The following is a 19,282-nucleotide window of genomic DNA, read 5'->3' as shown; positions in this document are numbered from 1 at the left end:
GCGGTGATATTTTTAGCTGGAAATCAAAGACATATGCCCACAGTATAGCAAGGAAGTAGCCTTGATATTGTTGCAAATGCTCCCACACAGAACGGTGGTTAAAACATCACAGAGATTAAAACAATCAACAGAGATTAAAACCAACAAATCATTTAGCAAACTGTAAAACTAACCTTTAAATCTATCTTCACAGCATTGGTGACCAATTTTTATCAGTTTGTCACATGTTTCCTCCACTCCCCAAAATCTGATATTTGACATGACCTGGAAATACAGTCTATAGTGTTAATCTTGTAGATGGAAGGTAGAAATTTCAGGATATTCCTGTGATATCATTGAAGAAAAAAAAAAAAAACATCATTCAATTTTAAAAGTTAAGCTTTGATATATCAGATATTCATTGCACATAAAGAGAACTATTTCCAGAAATTTTTTTTGTTTTAATTTTGAATATTACGGCTTATGACTTATGAAAGTCAGAAACCTTTGATTTCAAATTACACTATATTGCCAAAACCCATCTAAATAATTGTATTCAGGTATTGCAATCATTTCAAAAAAATCAAGTACCTAGACAGGCAGACTGCTTCTACAAACATCTGTGTATCAGTCACTCTCAAGAGCTCAGTGAATTGCACTGGTACCATGATAGGATACCACTCTATTCAAGAAATTTTCTTGCTGCTAAATATTCCACAGTCAAAACAAGTTAAAACAAAGTGAAATATTTTTAGTTGCATATTTAGTTGCTGCAGACCTTCATCTGTCATGTGACCTTCAGATTAGCTCAAGAACAGTGCATTAAGAATTCATTAGGGATTGAATACAACACAAGAGGCCAACTTCAAGTGAGCTGCACAAGTCGCCATCAAGTGCAGATTTTACCAAGGAGATGCTTTTTTCCTTTCCCCACTGCCATTCTGCATATGCCTGAACCCCCTCAGTGAGCTCATCAACCAGACTGGCTGTGAATTCCAACTACAGAATAGCACAATCCTTAGCCACCTCCTCTAGATGGATGACATCAAGCTGTATGTCAGTAGTCAGATGGTAACAAAGAGAAGGAAGGCAGTCAGAACTGAGATTGTGCTACATTGCAGACATTGAGGATAGCTTTCTGGGAATCCCATAAGCAAGTAAGAACCATGAGGCCAGTAAAAAGCTGTAACTACCAAATACCTGTATTGGTTCAGGCATTCAATACCTATGCCCTGCAATCTTTAGATACCCTGATGATCAACTGGCCAAAGGAGGGGATAGAATCCACTGACATTAAGCCAAGAAAGGTTTTAGCCCAAATCCAACACCTTGAGACTACATTAAGTGAAAGAAAAAGATCTATGAGTATATCAAAATCAGAAATAATAGAAAACGAAACAACTGTGAAAATGACAGAAACCAAAACATTTAAAACATTCCACTAAGGTTGTCCCAGTCTGTGTTATTTTTGGGTTTGATGAATATTTATTCATTTCATTTATCTTCTGGAATGCTCATGATGGTTTGGTGTGATCTGCTCCTGGTCCCTCGCTTCCCTGTGTACGAGTTGGAGTGAGTGTGTGTGTGTGTGCCGTGGTATGTTGGTTTTGCTGCCACACCAGGCCTGGAGCATCTCCCGCCTTTGAGCCAGCCACACCTGGGATTAATCACTCACCTGTTGCCGATGTGCCTAATCAAGGGACCCTACTTAAGAGAGCAATGGAGCAGCAGTTGGTGTGGGATTGTCACACTAAGAATACGCTGATAAAAGCTATTTTGGAGAGAGGTCTATATAATCTATGGAAATCATATAAATTTTACTCTATTATTGCACTCAGCCAAGGAATTATAAAGTAATGGGTTAATTATACCCTTTTCTTAAGAGTAACAACATTACATTAAAAAATGAAGTAAAATATACCCCCAAACCGTGAGTCTTATGTTCCCAATTGCGCATGCGCCAGACTATTTGACTGAGCGGGACAGCAAGCAAATTCTGGGTCCTTTCTTCAGCTTCCATCGAACCCGATCAAACCACAGAAGTGACGGTAAGCTATTTACACAGGGTGAATAATATATAATAGTGCGTGCAAATGATAATTTTTGAAGTGATGAGCTATTACACTTCACTTGTATTGCTTGTGTCTGTGTAATGCACCATTACTTGAAATGAAACTTGAAATCTGTTGCTGTCTGTTAACAGTCTAGACAACTGCCGGTAAGTTGCAATGAAATGTGTTCATGGTGCGCTTTTTATCAGTCAGCATGCATAACCAGTCCCGGACTGGTAATCGGAACACTGAGGTTGTGTCCAACTTCATGCGCTGGATCCTCCTGAGGACCCGGCCTTTTTCGGGCTATGGGTCCTCAGAGAGTCGGGTAGGCCGACCTACGTTTAACCTGAGTAGCGAAAGACCGTGGTGATCTGAAAATGATGTGCCGGGAGTTGTGACGTTCTCGGCGGCTCTAGTGACCAAGCTCTCAGTTAGCTATCGAGCTGGTAGGTAACAGACGTCTCCGAAAACGTTGAAGCACTTTTGCAAATATGCAATATCTTGATAAACCAAGCAGATATTTGAAGTTTACACACCCACATTCTCGCCTGAAAATATGTTAAAAGTTTATTTTGTGATTCAGAAAGATTAATGAGAGTAATTTTAAAACTTGGTAGCCATTGTTGGAAACTGGAGTTTGGCTGGGCCGCGCTATGAATTCTGGGATATGGTGGGCCATGAAGGACACACCCGACCCTTCTTTCAAATTCGGGGAAAAGGAGGATGCTGTCTGTCGCTACCCGATCCGTACTGGAAACCCAATCTGTACCCCGCATGCGCAAATCTTACGTCACTTCCTCACTTAAGTTTTTTTAATGAAATTATTCATGACATATGAGTGGACAGACAATGGAGGTCGACAGACCTGGTGATAATTGTTTCTATTGAAAGTTAGCACATGGCAGTGTCAATCTCTTGCTTTTCTTCTGAGTAGTATTTTATGTAGTTGTAATTCAATCAATAATTTGCTTCTTGAAGTTAATTAATGAATTTCTTGTTTTACTTTCTAAATTTCAGATCCTGGCCTTTACCTGCTCCCTCCTATACTGATGTGGTGTATGTGGTACTGCTGAGCTTGTATGTGGTAGGTGAACTGCTATACTTTTCAAAAGAAAACTGTTTTATAAGTTAAGTTTTCTTTACTGATCCATCCCATGTCCCTGTTATTTCTTCTCCAGATCTGAACCAGTGTAAAGGTTGCAGTTCAAAGACCTGAGGTATGAAATTCTCTTCAGATCAGCTGTGATCAATATTTTTTGGATCTTGATAAATAACAATAAAAGCTGTAATGGCTTCATTAGCCTTTTGTGTAAATGTTTGTGTGAAATTATAGCTTTGATGAAGTCTTTCTATATTATTTTTAGTTCTAAAGTATATATATGTGTACATATAGTATGTATATTTACAGTACAGTATGTTGTGTTTGTTGATGTTTTCAGGTGGAAGCAGAATTTCTTGATTCTTGATTAACTAATGTTGTCACGTGTTGTAATGTTGTTGTTATTCTTATAATTTGCATGTAACCTGCTAAAATGTTTTTGGGAATCTAATATGAATGTGATTAAAACCCCTAAACTTCTGAGCAAGCACCGAGTATGCTGCCATGGGAATGTGAAATTCTCAGAGAAACCCCCGGATTCCCCCACTGACTATGGCAATGGGCAAACCTCCACCCGCCCCATTCCTGCTAAATAGGTGAAAATAGATTTAGAGCGACAGGACTTAGTCCAGCTGAGTCTTTGATTTTATATATTTTCTGCTGTGTTTTACTTACATCTATTTGAAAGAGTTGAGGGTAAATACAAAAAATTATTTTATTTTATTTTATATGCTGAAATATGCAGAAAATGGGTTTAAATGTTAAACTAATTTCTTCAAGTCAAAGTCTGTTGCATGTAATTTAATTTTTGCTTGATGCATAAAGTTAAACAATTAAAACTAATAAAATAATTGTTAGAAAAAGACTTTTACATTTGATTACATTTTAAATGATGGATTATGCAGGAAAAATTAGAATTTCTATTGTTTTATTACCTATTCAGTAACTAATAGGTAATGGGTGGACAGTTAAGGCCTTTACACACCAATCACTTTTATACTGAAAAAAATCTAGTGATGATGAGTTGGTCACAATGGGTTTTTTTTTTATTAGGAAAAGGAAGAAACTGAGAGCATGGTTTGATTCAGGAGTTGAAGTTGTATCAGGGTGTTAGTTGGGCACTTTGAGCTCTAGTTGCCAAAACTGGGACAACATTTAATGAGCCGAATGACCTGAAGCAGCATCTAGCTGTGTAATACCCCCAAACCGTGAGTCAACAAAATATTGTTAGTTTACTATTTACATATCTTTGAATTTTAAGTACCACTGCATGTTTTGAGCTACAAACAAACGTGTTGCCAAATGCAGTGGTCTGATTGGTCAGATCTGAAAATGACTAAACTTATCTACCAAAGGGCATTTGGGCAAATGTAAGATATGTGTGAAGGAGCGAAACAAATGCCATGATGTAAAAGTTAATGGAAGGTTAATAGTAAATGTCAAGGAGAATCATGTGACACCTGTCCGACCCACGTAACCGTAAATGCACAGACCCGCAAAGCTGTGATTCCTGTACCAGACCGAGGGCAGTATGAATAGAAGTATCACCACTACAAGTGCAATCAACTGTACTAATATGACCCTGCCTGTGCCGCAAACAGAAATGTCAACATATACCAGGCAGGAATGTAGCTGTGTCCACAGCACATTATATATAAAATGTAAATGTAATATATACATACATTTGTTACAGTTATAACACCTGCCATGTCAAATATTTCAAAGGGGATATTTCAAAGCGCCCTGAGGCGACTTTTGTTGTGATGCTGCCCTATCTAAATAAAACTGAATTGAATTGAATTAAAACAAAACATATGACAGAGAACCCCCGACCCCAACCTAGGGCCTGATAAAGTAAATGTTCTGCCCCAGTCAGTGCTGCCCCTGTCCCGCAATAAACAGTTTTGCCTGACATTGCAGTGTGTATGTTCCACACAGCTATATATGCTGAACTGACGGCAAACGGAGAAGTGCTAAAAAAGAAGTGCAGGATGGTGGGGAATGTAATCCAATGTCACGCTCCATTACAGGGACCAAGGAGCAGACGGCAGACCTCATTCGACTCCGCCGTGACAATGAGCACCTGTTCACGGGTGCAAAACACTCAGCCGCAGTGGGTTGGAGGTACAGCAACAGTATGATGTTTACAAGTATTGAGGCACAAGGGACAGTGAACTGTCTGCCCTGTGGTCCCAAGCCAGTACATCCTGCTGTGGATGCCATAAACGGAATGACCTGATATACATGTGCTCTCATATTTTGTCTGTCAGAGAAATCGTGGAGAAGATGGACCTGGCGGGGAAAATCTCCTCTGTGCAGGCCAAGCGCAAACAGGAGAACCTGAAGAGGAAATACAAAGTATGTACAGTGGTAGTGACAGATGTACACACAAAACACTGAAAAGTCACCTATGTAAACCTGCACTGTTGCTGTTGTTGCCAACTGCCACCTGTGATGTATCCTCCCCTCAGGAGTGCAAGTATCCAGCGATGGGTGAGGGTGCAAGTGGCAAGCCCACTGCCGCAACATGGCCCTGGTTTGATGCCATGGATGAGGTGCTAGGACAGAGGCCCTCCACCAGGCCACCTGTCCTAAACTCCTCCATCCAGGAGGACGCACCAGGGCCCAGTGCAGCAGTGGGCAACCCACTCACACACCAGGAGGGGCAGGAGGATGAGGAGCCACCGGAGGCATGGGTGGCGAAAAGGAGGAGGGACGGGGAGGATGAGCTCATTGCCCTAATAAAGGAGGACATGGCCCAGCAACGCCAAATGGAGGAACGGAGAGCCTAGAGGATGGACAGGCTGATAGGTGTCCTCAAAAAGCTAGTGGAGCAGAAAAAGGACTGAGTCGTGTCCACAGACAGCCACTGTACATAGTTGAACTTTATTTATGCTGGGACCCCAACCTTTGTTCTGTACAAACATGATTATTTCAGTGACCAGATTTCCGTAAATACGGCGCAATGTACATAGTTGAACTTTATTTATGTTGTTGTTCCAACCTTTGTTCTGCACACACAAGATGATTTCAGTTATGTAAATAAAGACAGTAGGAACATCCCAACTATGAGTGCATGTCTGTCACAAACTACATGACACAATTTCGGGGGGCCTGACCTATTGCACATGCCAAATTGTGAAAATGAAAGCAGTGCAACGTATAACACAACATGATTGTGGGAAATGCATTGCCCACTGTGGTCAAGGATAAACCTGAGTGTCCCAGTATGCACACACATCATCAACCAGGCCTGACATGTGCCTGAACAGGGAGTCTTGGGCAGTGCTGCTTGGTCCGCTGGACCAGGACCACAGAGATGAGGGAGGTGCCACAGATAAGACCCCCGGTTCATAGCCAGGTACTGAGTGGAGCATCCCACATAGGCGTCCCCAGATGTTGCTCAGGCATGCTCATCCCCACTGTCCACCGCAACATCCTCCACTTGGGTCTGCAGGGCAATAGAGCTGCCATGTCACTAGATTGTAATCATGGCGGTGGGAATACGACATGGTAACAACAAGCATGTTAAGACAGATCTGTCACGTGAAATCCCAGCACTGTGCAGATGCACCACTAAGGGATACTTGCCTGCTGACAATAATCATAGTCTGGGGGTATCTCCTCCAGGGCAGACACCTCAGCCCGCCAGTGTGCACCACTGACTGCCTCCACACCAGTCTCCCCCTCATCTTGGCCATCATCCTCGGTTCCTCATTTTGGCCACAATGTCACCAGCACCGATGCAGATGTTGTGCAGCACGGCACATGCTGTTATGACCTGCGACAGATGTTTAATCTTGTAAGTACAGTGTACATGCCAGAGTATGCACTACAGTTGCCATTATGATTGGACATACAACAATTATGCTCGTATTAGCATGACATACATGTGGCACAAAGGTGTGGTGCACCTCCAGCGCTTGCAGGAAGATGACACGGAACCTTGTCTTCATCATTCCAAAGGCACGCTCTGTCATAGAGCGTGCCTTTGGAATGATGTGCATTAAAGCGCTGGGCTCCCACACCGTGGACTGGCCTCTTGTAGGGGGTGATGAGGGAGAGTGGATGTTGGAGACATGGGTACCCTCCATCTGCAAGGATAAAATGCCCTGGGGGAGGGTAACGGGCCTGTCGGTACAGTGGGCTGTGGCTGAGGACCCTGGAGTCATGCACTGACCCCAGCCAGCCCACATGTGTATCGACAAAGCGGCCCTGATGGTCACATACCGCCTGCAGGATTATGGACGGGAACAACTTCCTGTTCCTGTAGCACTGACCGTCAGGGCCGCTGGGGGGCTTGATGCGGACATGGCAGCAGTCAATTGCACCAGCAGCCTTCACAAAGGCCCTGTGGCCTGCCAGCTGTGCAAACCCATTGGACATGGCATCTAGGTCTTCTGGGGTCCGTGGGAGGTGGATGACCTGGTGGCGCGTGGCCACCACCACCTCTGTGACCCTGTGCACGATGCGGTGGACAGTGGAACGGGGTATTGCGAACACCCTGGACACGACCCTGTAGGCTGCTCCACTCGCCAGCCAGAAGAGTAACACAAGGGCCTCGATCGGGGCACCCCACCCATGTCTCCGTTCCTGGTTCAGTAGATTCAGCAGCGCTGTCACGGACTCCCTGCTGAGGCGGAAATCAGGCCTGGTGTCCTCATTATTGAAGAATCTGTCCAGGACTGGGACACTCAGGTTAATCCTGCAGTACAGGGGTCTGGTCTGGTGAAAGTAAATACAGGACATGACAGACATTCTTTTATTCTGGTTATTATTCTGATTGTTGCTGTTCTTATTTTCGCAGGCAGTGGACACTGTCCTTGTGGTGACCCAACTACCAACCTCTGTATATTTTGTCTATTTTATTTTGTTGTTTACTGTATTTAATTTGTAACATATGTATACACACACACACACACACGGCATACGTATTTTGTATACACATCCAGTAATGCATACACTCTTATATTGTACATATATTTATTCCTCTCAGATTTAGCCACTCTTATATTTTGCTTGTTTTATGTTATTGTATTTTTGCACACCTCTGTGGCTTGTGAAGCTCGCACACAGGAATTTCACTCGCATGTACTGTACCAGTGTACCTGCACATGTGTGCTGGCTGCGGGCGCACACAGTCCTATTTGGGACTCACATCTACAGTCGCATATATCAGGGTGTTACGCTAGTACACAGGTACACACGTCATATATCTCAGGGGGGAGGAATGTCGCCATGTATTTATCACTGTACCTGCATGTGGGTGTCCCGTAGTCGCAACAGGATCATTCGTCTGTGACGGGTGGGTTGTTGGGTCTCTTCTATTAGCAGGGAAATGGCACACGCAAGGACGTGGTCTGTGACCATGTTGCCGATTGGGGAAGGTGGTACAGCCAGGCACAGCTGGTGACGCGAATTCAAAGGGTAGACCGTCCCATTTCACGGGCCTCTTACTTCCGCACTTCCCGTACATATAGTACGCACCGTCCGTAGTACGCGTAGTGTGCGTAGTGTGCGTACTTCAAGCGTGCAGACCCTGAATTGGGACACAGCCCTACTGTATGCCAATGTCAAGGATGCATACAGCTCCTCCTCCCTCCCCCCACTTGGTAGGTCAGATCATAACCTGATTCACCTCACCCCTCGCTATGTGCCAATTGTGAGGAGGGAACCTGTGACCACGAGGAGCGTTAGGAGGTTGTCAGAGGAGGCCTTAGCGGAACTACAGGGCTGTTTCGAGGTGACCAACTGGGAAACACTCTGTGAGCCTCACGCCGAGGACATCAATGGGCTTACTGAGTGTATCACAGACTACATAACTTTCTGCACCGACTCCATTGTTCCAGCTCAGACTGTTTATTGTTACCCAAATAACAAGCCGTGGATGACTAAGGACATCAAAGCCCTCCTCAACAACAAGAAGAGGGCTTTCAGAGGGGACAATAAGGAAGAGGTGAGGAAGGTCCAGGTGTTACTAAAGGACAAGATCAGAGAGACTAAGGACAATTACAGGAGGAAGCTGGAGTGGAAACTCCAGCAGAACAGCATGAGAGAGGTGTGGAGGGGCATGAAGACCATCACTGGATTCAGGCCAACCAACAGCAGGGGAGCTGAGGGAGGTGAGAATAGAGCTAACGAGTTGAATCTGTTTTTCAATAGATTCGACACCACAGTGTCTGCTCACACCCCCACAACCTCACCTGTGGTCAGCCTGGAATCCAGAGCCACACCACTGTGCCAGCCTCTCTCTTCACATGGCGCTGTTGCCTCCTGTGAGACTCCTGACACCCCTCCCCCACCCATCACCTTCATTCAATACCAGGTTGAGATGCAAATGAGGAGACTTCACTCAGGCAAGTCTGTTGGACCAGACGGAGTGAGTCCCCTCGTCCTCAAGACCTGTGCCCCCCAGCTGTGTGGAGTCTTTCATAAACTGTTTATGCTGGTACCCCACATCACAGGGTACCAGTGATGTGGAAGACATCATGCCTTGTCCCTGTACCAAAGACGCCACGTCCCAGTGGCCCCCAGGATTACAGGCCCGTGGCACTGACCTCCCACATCATGAAGACCCTGGAAAGGCTCATCCTGGACCAGCTGCGACCCATAGTAAGACCACATCTGGATCCCCTTGAATTCGCTTATCAGCCTCGTCTCGGAACTGAGGACGCCATCATCTACCTGCTCAATCGTGTCTACACCCATCTGGACCAGCCGGCAAGCACTGTGAGGGTCATGTTTTTTGACTTTTCTAGTGCTTTCAATACCATTAGGCCAACCCTCCTGGGTGATAAGTTAGCAGCGATGCAGGTGGATGCTTCTCTGGTGTCCTGGATTGTTGATTACCTGACAGGAAGACCACAATATGTACGTCTCCCACAGTGTGTGTCTGACAAGGTAATCAGCAACACAGGGGCACCACAGGGGACTGTCCTCTCCCCCTTCCTCTTCAGACTTCAGCCACTGCACAGAGATCTGCCATCTTCAGAAGTTTTCTGATGACTCTGTGGTGGTTGGATGCATCAGCAGGGATGATGAGACAGAGTACCGGGCTGTGGTTGACTCCTTTGTCACGTGGTGTGAGCAGAATCATCTGCAGCTCAACGTGGCAAAGACCAAGGAATTGATAGTGGACTTCAGGAAGACCAGGAAACACTTGACCCCTGTTTCAATCCAGGGGGTCAGTGTTGACATTGTGGAGGACTATAAATACCTTGGAGTACACATTGACAATAAACTGGACTGGGCTAAAAACACCACAGCACTTTACAGAAAGAGCCAGAGTTGTCTCTATTTTTTGAGGTGACTGAGGTCCTTCAACATCTGCCAGAAAATGCTCAGGATTTTCTACGAGTCTGTTGTGGCCAGTGCGATCCTCTATGCTGTTGCATGCTGGGGGAGCAGGCTGAGGGTAGCAGATGCCAACAGACTCGATAAACTGATCCGTAAGGCCAGTAATGTTGTGGGGATGGAGCTGGACTCCCTCAAGGTGGTGTTGGAGAGGTGTCCACAAATGTTGTCCAAGATGAAGACAATTTTGGATAACACCTCCCACCCACTTGTTAATGTTTGTTTATAATGGAGCACTGTAACAAAAAATAATTTCCCCCAGGGATCAATAAAATATTCTGATTTGTTACCTTAGAACATGCCCTCCATATCTGCACAGGAAATGGATCAAGTCACAATTACACAGAAAAGAGAAAAAAAACAATCACGCCTAACGTGCTACAAGATAAGATCGAAATGCTTATTGAAGCTTCTAGAAAAAAACCCTCCTTTTCAAACAAAAGAATGGAATATTGTGTAATGATTGTGAATGTACATGTTTGAAATAAAAATTAAACTGAACTGAAGTTATTTGTAAAATTCTTTTTACTGACATTTGGCTGTTCATCATGTAGTAGAGGAGGTCAGTCCCTGACTTTTCCTGTGTGTATGCTGAAGAATATTTGGATGAGATAATTAAACCCAGGTTGCTCCTGTGAGCACATTAAGTTTAGCAATGTCTTTTTATGTAGAGAAAGCAGGACCACCATCAGGATGTTGTTTCTACAGTACCTAACTCATTATCCTAGCATTTAGTAGAATATTAGATGTGTTTTTGTCCACTTCTTGACAGCAGCTTTTAGTTTTTAATCTGTATAATACTGACAGCAAAACATAGTCTCCAGTGTAAAATTTTACAGCATTTCAGCAAAATCAGTATTCAACAATACAAAATAATCACTGTAAAAATAATTTTTTGGTGATTGTAATCATTCTACTGCCGACACTGGTGTTGAAAGAATGCCTCCCCAATTTTTCTTTCAGCCTGTTATTTCCTTCGGTTTCCTGCAGTTTTTTTTATTCCTTGTTGTTTACATGATTAAATGGCTTTAAAAATATTTTACAAAGTATAATTATGTTGTAGCTGACAGCACAACAAGAAACTTATCTTGTTTGAGGTGAGGCACACAAACCCGGTTTTAGATGACATCCTTCTGACATGTGATTCTGGTAACCATGTTGTCCTGGTCTTGCTTGACCTAACTGCTGCCTTTGACACAGTAGACAACAATATTCTAATTTCTCAATTAAATGATGTAGTGAGTATCGGTGGCACTGCACTTAATTGGTTTAGGTCTTATTTGGCCAAGAGAACTGTCTCTGTCAACCTTCTTGGTTCCGAATCATCTTCTGCTTCTCTGTCATGTGGCATCCCAAAGGGCTAAATTTTAGTGCCACTACTGTCTTTACTGTATTTATTGCCTCTGGGCTCCCTCCTTAGAAGGCATGGGATCTGTTTTCATTGTTATGCTGTTGACTGCCAAATTTATTTGCCACTAAAGCAGAAGGATAGCATCTCTATAAAACTTCTCTTAACATGCCTAGATGAGATTAAAGCGTGCTTGGCTCTAAACTTTTTACATTTCAATTACAAGGAAACAGAAGTGTTGGTGTTTGGACCCAGTGGTCCCTGTGAGTTCTCCTCTGTTGATTTGGGACCCCTGGAAGTGACCTTGACCTTGGTTTTAAGTTGGACAGTAAAAGAGAGCATATAACCCCTGTCCTGGCCTCACTGCACTGGCTGCCTGTTTCTTTTAGAGTGCATTTTAAAATTTTCATGTTTGTTTTTAAATGCTTTCACAATCTTGCCCCGGCTTTCCTCTCTGAGCTTCTTCATCCCCACAAACACGGTTGGTCTCTCAGGTCAGCTGACCAGCAGCTCCCGGAGGTACCGAGATCCAGGAGGAAGCTCAGAGGGGACCTTTTCTATCGTGGGTCCTAATTTATGGAATAATTTGCCCTTGCACATTAGAGAGGCCCCTTCACTGTCCACCTTTAAATCGCATCTTAAAAAACACTTTTATTCTTTGGCTTTTAACCTCAGTAAATATTGGTTTCTCTTGTAATGAAAGTAGTTATTTAATTAATTATTTTACTTTTTTGTTTATTTGGCTTTTATTTATATCTTATGTAATTTTATTATATAGCTCCAGTGTACAGCACTTTGTGTCAGCTGTGGTTGTTTTAAAGTGCTTTATAAATAAAGGTGATGATGATGATGATGAAACAAGAAATACTTGTGGAACAATCATCCAAGATTCGTTTTGCTGGGTTCATCCTGTGTTTCCACTTTTTCTACTGCTTTTTTGGTTCATGCATTAGGTGTGTCCAGTGTTGTTCAGTTTTGTTTTATCTATTGTTTCAGCTTATACATGTGCTTTACACAAGTCATACATACACTTAACTTGATGCTTGCACTCACTGGGTATTTATGCATCAACATTTGTATTTTTACATTAGCCAATGGGCTTTTCTTAATAGCCTAAATGAAGACTTAAAGCATGAATTGTCCACTAAAGAATTACATAAATCACTGGATACATGAATGTCAATGTGTGTTAGGATGGACAACCACTTGCAGGAATATGGCGATAAGCTGGTTTCCATCGATTCCACAAGGAGGTCGCCTCTAGGGGATGGAGCTCTGAGAGGGGGGAGGCTGCTGAGAAAGAAGAGCAACCGATGCAGCTCGGAAAAATTGCCGTACGTCTTTAGAAAGGGGTTCACTGGCTGAGACCTGTGGTTAGTTCCAGTGTCCCAGTGAACGTGCATTTCAGTGACCAGTTGTTTGTCTGTTTTGCTAATCCAGCCAGAGGTAGAGCTCTGTCTCTCTGGATTATAGAAGCTATCTCACTGGTGTAAAGCACCAAAGGTCTTTCTTTGTCCCAGGGGCATAAGAGCTCATTCCACCAGGGGAATGGCAACCCCATGGGCTCTTTTTTTTTTTTAAAAGGGGTTCCCATAGCTGATATTTGTGCTGCAGCTAGTTGGGCATAACCACACACTTTAGTGTGGTTCTATTGTTTGGACATTACACCTTCTTCAGTGGCTTATGCTGTCCTTTTATTAAATTCCGGTTCTTTTGGATTCTTTAGGGCCAAGAAAGACACAGCTCAAAAGTGGTCTTTTTACTTTAAAAAATGATCTTTATTTTACATATCCGGGATATGGAGACCTGAGCACAAAACACACAACCCCAGGTCTGAAGCACAAACGGAAGCCTAGGTATTTATATACTTGCTCTCTACGTCACACCACACTTTAATTTTCGATCAAACAGCCTAGTTGGTTTCACTTTCTAGCTGCAAAAGCACGCTCTGCAAAAGCATGTAATTTCCTGTCAGCCTGCAACCTAGTTTTACACTAAAGTCTGGGCCTCTCCTAAAAACACACTAATCAGCATTCAGATTATATATTTTATTTCCTAACACTTTCCACTGGGTCTACCACACACACTAAGGTGCTTGTAATTGCAAGCAATTACAAGCACCTTATGTGTGAATTGCTTGCAATTCCTGCTCTGCAGGGTGTGTATGTATGTCCCATACTTATGTGTTGCACTGAGTGAATTGAATGAACGGGAATGAACAGAGATATACACACACACAGACACACACACACACACACTTCTGTTTCCTGAAGGAAAGGAATGACGTACAACACAATGTTGCCCCACAGTGCAGCTTGGCTTGATGAGGAGCAGCTACCAAACTGAGGAATGACTGTGATGACAGGGGTAAATGTACAGGCAAGGCCGTGCACATGCCATCACAGGTAATCAGCCTTAGAGTTGTTAATACAGGTTTCTTAAGCCAGGACACGCAGGGGCATGATATCCCATACTTATGTGTTGTTGTTATGTGCTCAGTGAAATCAAGAAATAGTAGCCACTGAGGTGACAGCATCATGACATGATGCTCCTCTGTTTCTTGAGACCGGATTATTTGTCTCCTCTTCTGCAGTCATTGTGAGCAAAACTGGTCACTGCACATGCTTCATGAATCCAGTGCCAGGTTTAAGTGTGCACTTCTTTAATAGGTGTTGTAAGAACATTTCAGTTGATTTATTATTTAATGAGATCCATTGTGAGACCACTTCTGCTTTGAAGCAGAAATAATGTTTGTCAGGGTTTCGCCTACCTTTTAAAGTGGGAAATCATTGCAAGGACAGAACTGTAGCCACTAGATTAGTTTGCCTTAACCCAATATAGCCCAATATAAAAAAGGATATTCAGCAAAAAAAGGAAGACTCACTTTTTGCAAGCTTGTAGATAAACATCTTGAGGATTGATAGTTCAGGTACAAAGTAGTTTAAATTGTAGGATGAATCTACAAATGTTTCAAAACTATTATGTTTTGAAAATGGAGCAAGTGCAGTGCAGGCCCATTTGAAATGAAAGTCCATGTGCTTGGACAGTTAATTCAACTGCAGGTATACATTCGAATATATAAACCTCAGTGTTATTGGCCTTCCTCTAAACACAAAAACAGGTTTCAAAACAATCTGACATATGTTGTCTATTTTTTTGCTATCATCAGTACTTGATAATCCTATTTTGTGAAACAATTAGTGATGTGTCGGTTGCGAACAAATTGGCTTGCCGAATCTTTGACGTGAACGACGCGACCTGGCTCCTCATCGCTCCTTTTCACTTCACTCCGCATGCGAGCCTTGTGCTTTACACTGGGATGAGGGGGGAGGGGCGGTAGGGAAAGAGAGCCAGGGACAACGTTACATTAGAAAGGTATAGTAATCATCTACAACTATTTTCAGTTGCAGATGATAAAGGATTCAGAAAGTTCATATGACAGAGAATATGCATCTTCTTTTTGTTTTCATATTTTAATTTATATTTAATTGTGTTTTGGTTTGCAGTGTTTTGTGTTGTTTCACTTTAACTTTGTTTAAAAGGAAAAAGCTGAAAATTTAAATAGTTAAAAGTTGAAATGTGAATAATTGGTTTTTATATAATATGATTTATTTATTACATTTTATGTAGAGTGAATAAATAAATGTCTATTTATGGTGGACCCTAGAGACAAAGCACGTACAAACTCGAAAACATATACAAAAGACAACAGAAGTGCTCCAGGATGCTAGGCGCAGTGTTGAGCTTTTGTTACCTAGTGGCTACACAAGCCAGGAGGTCCACCAAATCCACCAATGGCCGGATTTGGTGTGTGGTAGTAACAGGTAAATTAACTTTTTTTTTTTTAATTATTTGAATATATAGGAGTGCTTGTGTATAAATACACAAACAATACACATGCTTTCAATTGTGTAATTTAAGTGATCTAGGTAGCTCTGTTTTGGAAGTTCATTTAACTCTAGAAATGTGCTTTTTGGAGTTTGTATATGCTTTTTGGAGTTTGTATATGCTTTTTGGAGTTTGTATGTGCTTTGTCTCAAGGGACCACCGCATATATTTATATATAAACATATATAAATAAAACCACTTTTTTTTACATTAGTAATTCCTTTTGTGCATAATTTTATATTATTGTTAATAATAAATTAAAGCAACAAAACAACCTGAAGAGCCGGTTCAGAGTCGGCTTTCAGTCCCGATGGCGTGCCTGTGTCCGTGCCGTCGGGTGAAAAAGGCAACATCTCTGATTCTGATCCGTCGGCGGGTCTGCGCTCTGTTTACATCTTTGTGCAGAATCTGTGTACCTGCTCTCATTTACTGTTTTAGCTGTTTGGTGGTTGTTGAAATTTTGGTTTAACCTGAGATTCTGCCGTGTCGGGCAAAAATAAATTTATATTTAAAAATAGATTCAGGATTTTAATGAATCGATATCATATTATCCAAGCTAGAATCGACTTTTATCAATAAATCGATCTTGAGCCACGATCGCCCCAGATAATCGTTGTCGTTCTTCCTGCATAACAATAAAAATTAAACCAAAAAACATCTATAATGGTTGGGGATTAAAATCACTTTCTAACAGAATGTTATTAAGTGTGCCTATGCCAAGAGGCACACTTATTACTATTCCTCAGATTTATTATTCTTATTAAGTGTGGCTAGCTAGTTTATTTTCTTTGTGCTGACGTTTTACAATCAGTCAGCCGCCTGACAGCTAGCCGGCTAGATAGCGAGAGCGGTTATCTCTCTCGTTTCTCCCCCCCGATCGCTCGCAAAGAGTCTGTGTCATAGCTGGACTTATTTTTCGTTTATATGGGCCGATGATTCATTTATTCATTTTAGTAACGGTAAAAACAGTGAAAGGTGGTGGATTGTGCAGATGTTGGTTGATGTGGAAAAATAACTGAGTTGTTTGGTGGTGGCTAACGCGGAACTACAACAGAGGGCAGCTAGCCACCGGTGTATGACAGAAAAGGACATGCGGGAAAAAGAGATACGAGGCGGTCGCCGAGCGACCGGGCCTGGCTTACACCGAGAGCGGTTCTCTGTCTCCCCCCCCCCCTCTCTCTGTCTCTCTCTCGTGCCGCTGGTACGAGTGTCCGTTGAACTGAATTTCAGGTAAGACGTTATGTATATTTTTGTTGTGCTGACTTTTTACAATCAGTTACAATAAGTCGTACTGCGCGCTAGCTAGCATGACAGACTTTCTATACAGCTGGGTGGGTGCTGTGTTACCGTTGATGAACTTTACTGTATTCATAAGGTTAGTTAGTACAGTTGCCAACCGTCCCGTGCAAACGGAATCGTCCTGTATTCAGAGAAAATATTACGCATTTCGTATTGAGCTGAAAAGGAACAGTTTGTCCTGTACTTCAGCTACAATGGAAAAAGACAAAGCTGGATTTATTCTGTCGTTACAGGGCAAACAATAAAGTTCCATTGGAGCAGCCTCTTTGTCTTTCACTAGGAAAGTTAAACCAGACCGTACAAGGCTACATTCCAGCTTTGCAAGCCAATCAGTTTGCTAATTGTTCTTGTGAGATTTGTTTGAAAAGTTTAAGGTGTTAAGTAGGAGCTGTGAACATCTGGGTCTGCTTGCTGCTGGCATTCTGCCAGAGCCCCAGCAACAAGACCGCCTCCCAGCAACAAGACTGCCTGTCAGCCTTGCAAGGTACCCAATTTTCCAATTACTCTATAACAAAACTGTTGTGGGCAACAAGACCACCTCCTAGGTTTGCAAGCCAATCACTTTGCCAATTGTTCTTGTAAGATTTGTTTGAAAAGTTTGAGGTGTTAACTGTGAGCTGAACATCTGGGTTTGCTTGCTGCTGGCATTCTACCAGCGCCCCAGCAACAACACTGCCTCCCAGCTTTGCAAGGTAATTACTTTCCCAATTACTGTACACCAAAACGGAGTAACTGTCGTGGTCAACAAATCTGCCTCCCAGCTTTCAAGGTAATCACTTTTCCAATTACAATATACAAACTGTTATGGAACTTTAATTAACAAAGCCTTAAGACCGGGTAGTAGCACTATCAACATGTCTATTTGAAGAAAAGAGATAATTTTTTTTCTTCTTGTAATCATCTTGTCTATCAATGTACCAGAGGGTTAAAATAACAAGTTGCTAGTATACATCAGAATTTTTGATTTGTTTACTGTTTGTCCACTTAGTCTTTTGGCTACCAATGCAGCTACCTTGTTATTATGCTTGACTTATAATGAAAGCTGGGTCTGATCACATGCTTGAAATGCCAACAATTAATATTCTGTTTTTATGCTGACATTCTACCAGATGCCGAGAAAAAATAAAAGATCCCCGGCACAAAAGAAGCGTTGGAAACCACTTGACCTGGTCGATCCTGCTGTCCCAATGCTCACTGGCCACAACCAAGATGAGGCAGTCAGTAGTTTTCCATCTGACCAGGTGATGAAGATATGGTAGTGATCACAGACAGTCGAACAGTTTTCGAAACACTTTTGAAACAGTTTAGAACACCTACCCATACAGTTGAGGATTTTTTTATGTTATAATGTCACAACTGGTATAACAGTGCATGGTATGCAGGGCATTTAAATGAAATGAATGTGTAAGGTCACTTAATGTCTTAACATACCCTTTTTCCTGGGTTAGCAAACAGCACCAGCCAGGTTATCCTTGGAAACACAGGGTAGACCCACCTCCTTATGTTCCCCAGGTATCAAGGTTAATATCAAAAAAATATTACTCCATTAAGAATTTACAGCAGACAATTACATGTTATAGACATATTCATGGTTACATATCAGCATTATGCAAACAGCAGGGATTTTTTATTTATTGCTTTGTAAGTTTAGTAACCACTACTGTTTCATGTTTTCTTTAAAGTATCAAATGTTTCAGTCTGTTTCAAATCTGTTAGGTTTTATCATTTTGATTAACTGTATGTAACCCATTATCAGATTTCAGACACTCGTCCACCAGCAAAACGAGTCTGGGCTTCTGATGATTTCCACACGGCATCAAATTCTCCACCTAAAAAGGTATGCCCACAAATGTCTATAACCAATTAGTATACATGTGATCTTTGCTGTATAATCACCGGGGTTGATATTTAGTCTTTCACCTTAAGTATGCTTGCTAACTTGTACTAAATATACTAAAATGTTAGACTAAACATGTACATTTGTCAATTTCTTTCATCAGATTCCTAAAATGCAGACATCTCCACAGCTATTTCAATCTGTCTGTCTATTTATCTATTTCTATATATAGTTCAGAAAAAACGATTATACCATTTTATACTTAAAGCTTTAGATAAATTGACATCCACAGTGAAAAGCAGTGCAAATAAATACGAACATGGCTTCCTGACACTCATCTTTTATCAAGATGGATGTCAGTGTATTCTGTTTCTATCACATTTAACCTGTAACTGAATTTTGTGTAATTTCTTTACAAAACGTAA

At 42.2% G+C, this 19,282-nt stretch overlaps 1 protein-coding gene and 1 pseudogene across 1 annotated transcript in view; one reads left to right on the top strand and one right to left on the bottom strand.

Moving 5' to 3' along the window:
• Nucleotides 1-19,282, bottom strand: part of LOC148096978 (uncharacterized) — a 196,728-nt gene that overhangs the window by 141,987 nt on the left and 35,459 nt on the right. The gene's annotated exons all lie outside the window — the stretch shown is intronic.
• On the top strand, nt 5,377-5,981 carry LOC148096979 (uncharacterized; annotated as a pseudogene).

Source organism: Neolamprologus brichardi, chromosome 20 (assembly GCF_056152115.1).
Source record: "Neolamprologus brichardi isolate AB-2024 chromosome 20, ASM5615211v1, whole genome shotgun sequence".
Classification (NCBI taxonomy): Eukaryota; Metazoa; Chordata; class Actinopteri; order Cichliformes; family Cichlidae; genus Neolamprologus; species Neolamprologus brichardi.
This window is presented reverse-complemented; position numbering and strand designations above follow the sequence as displayed.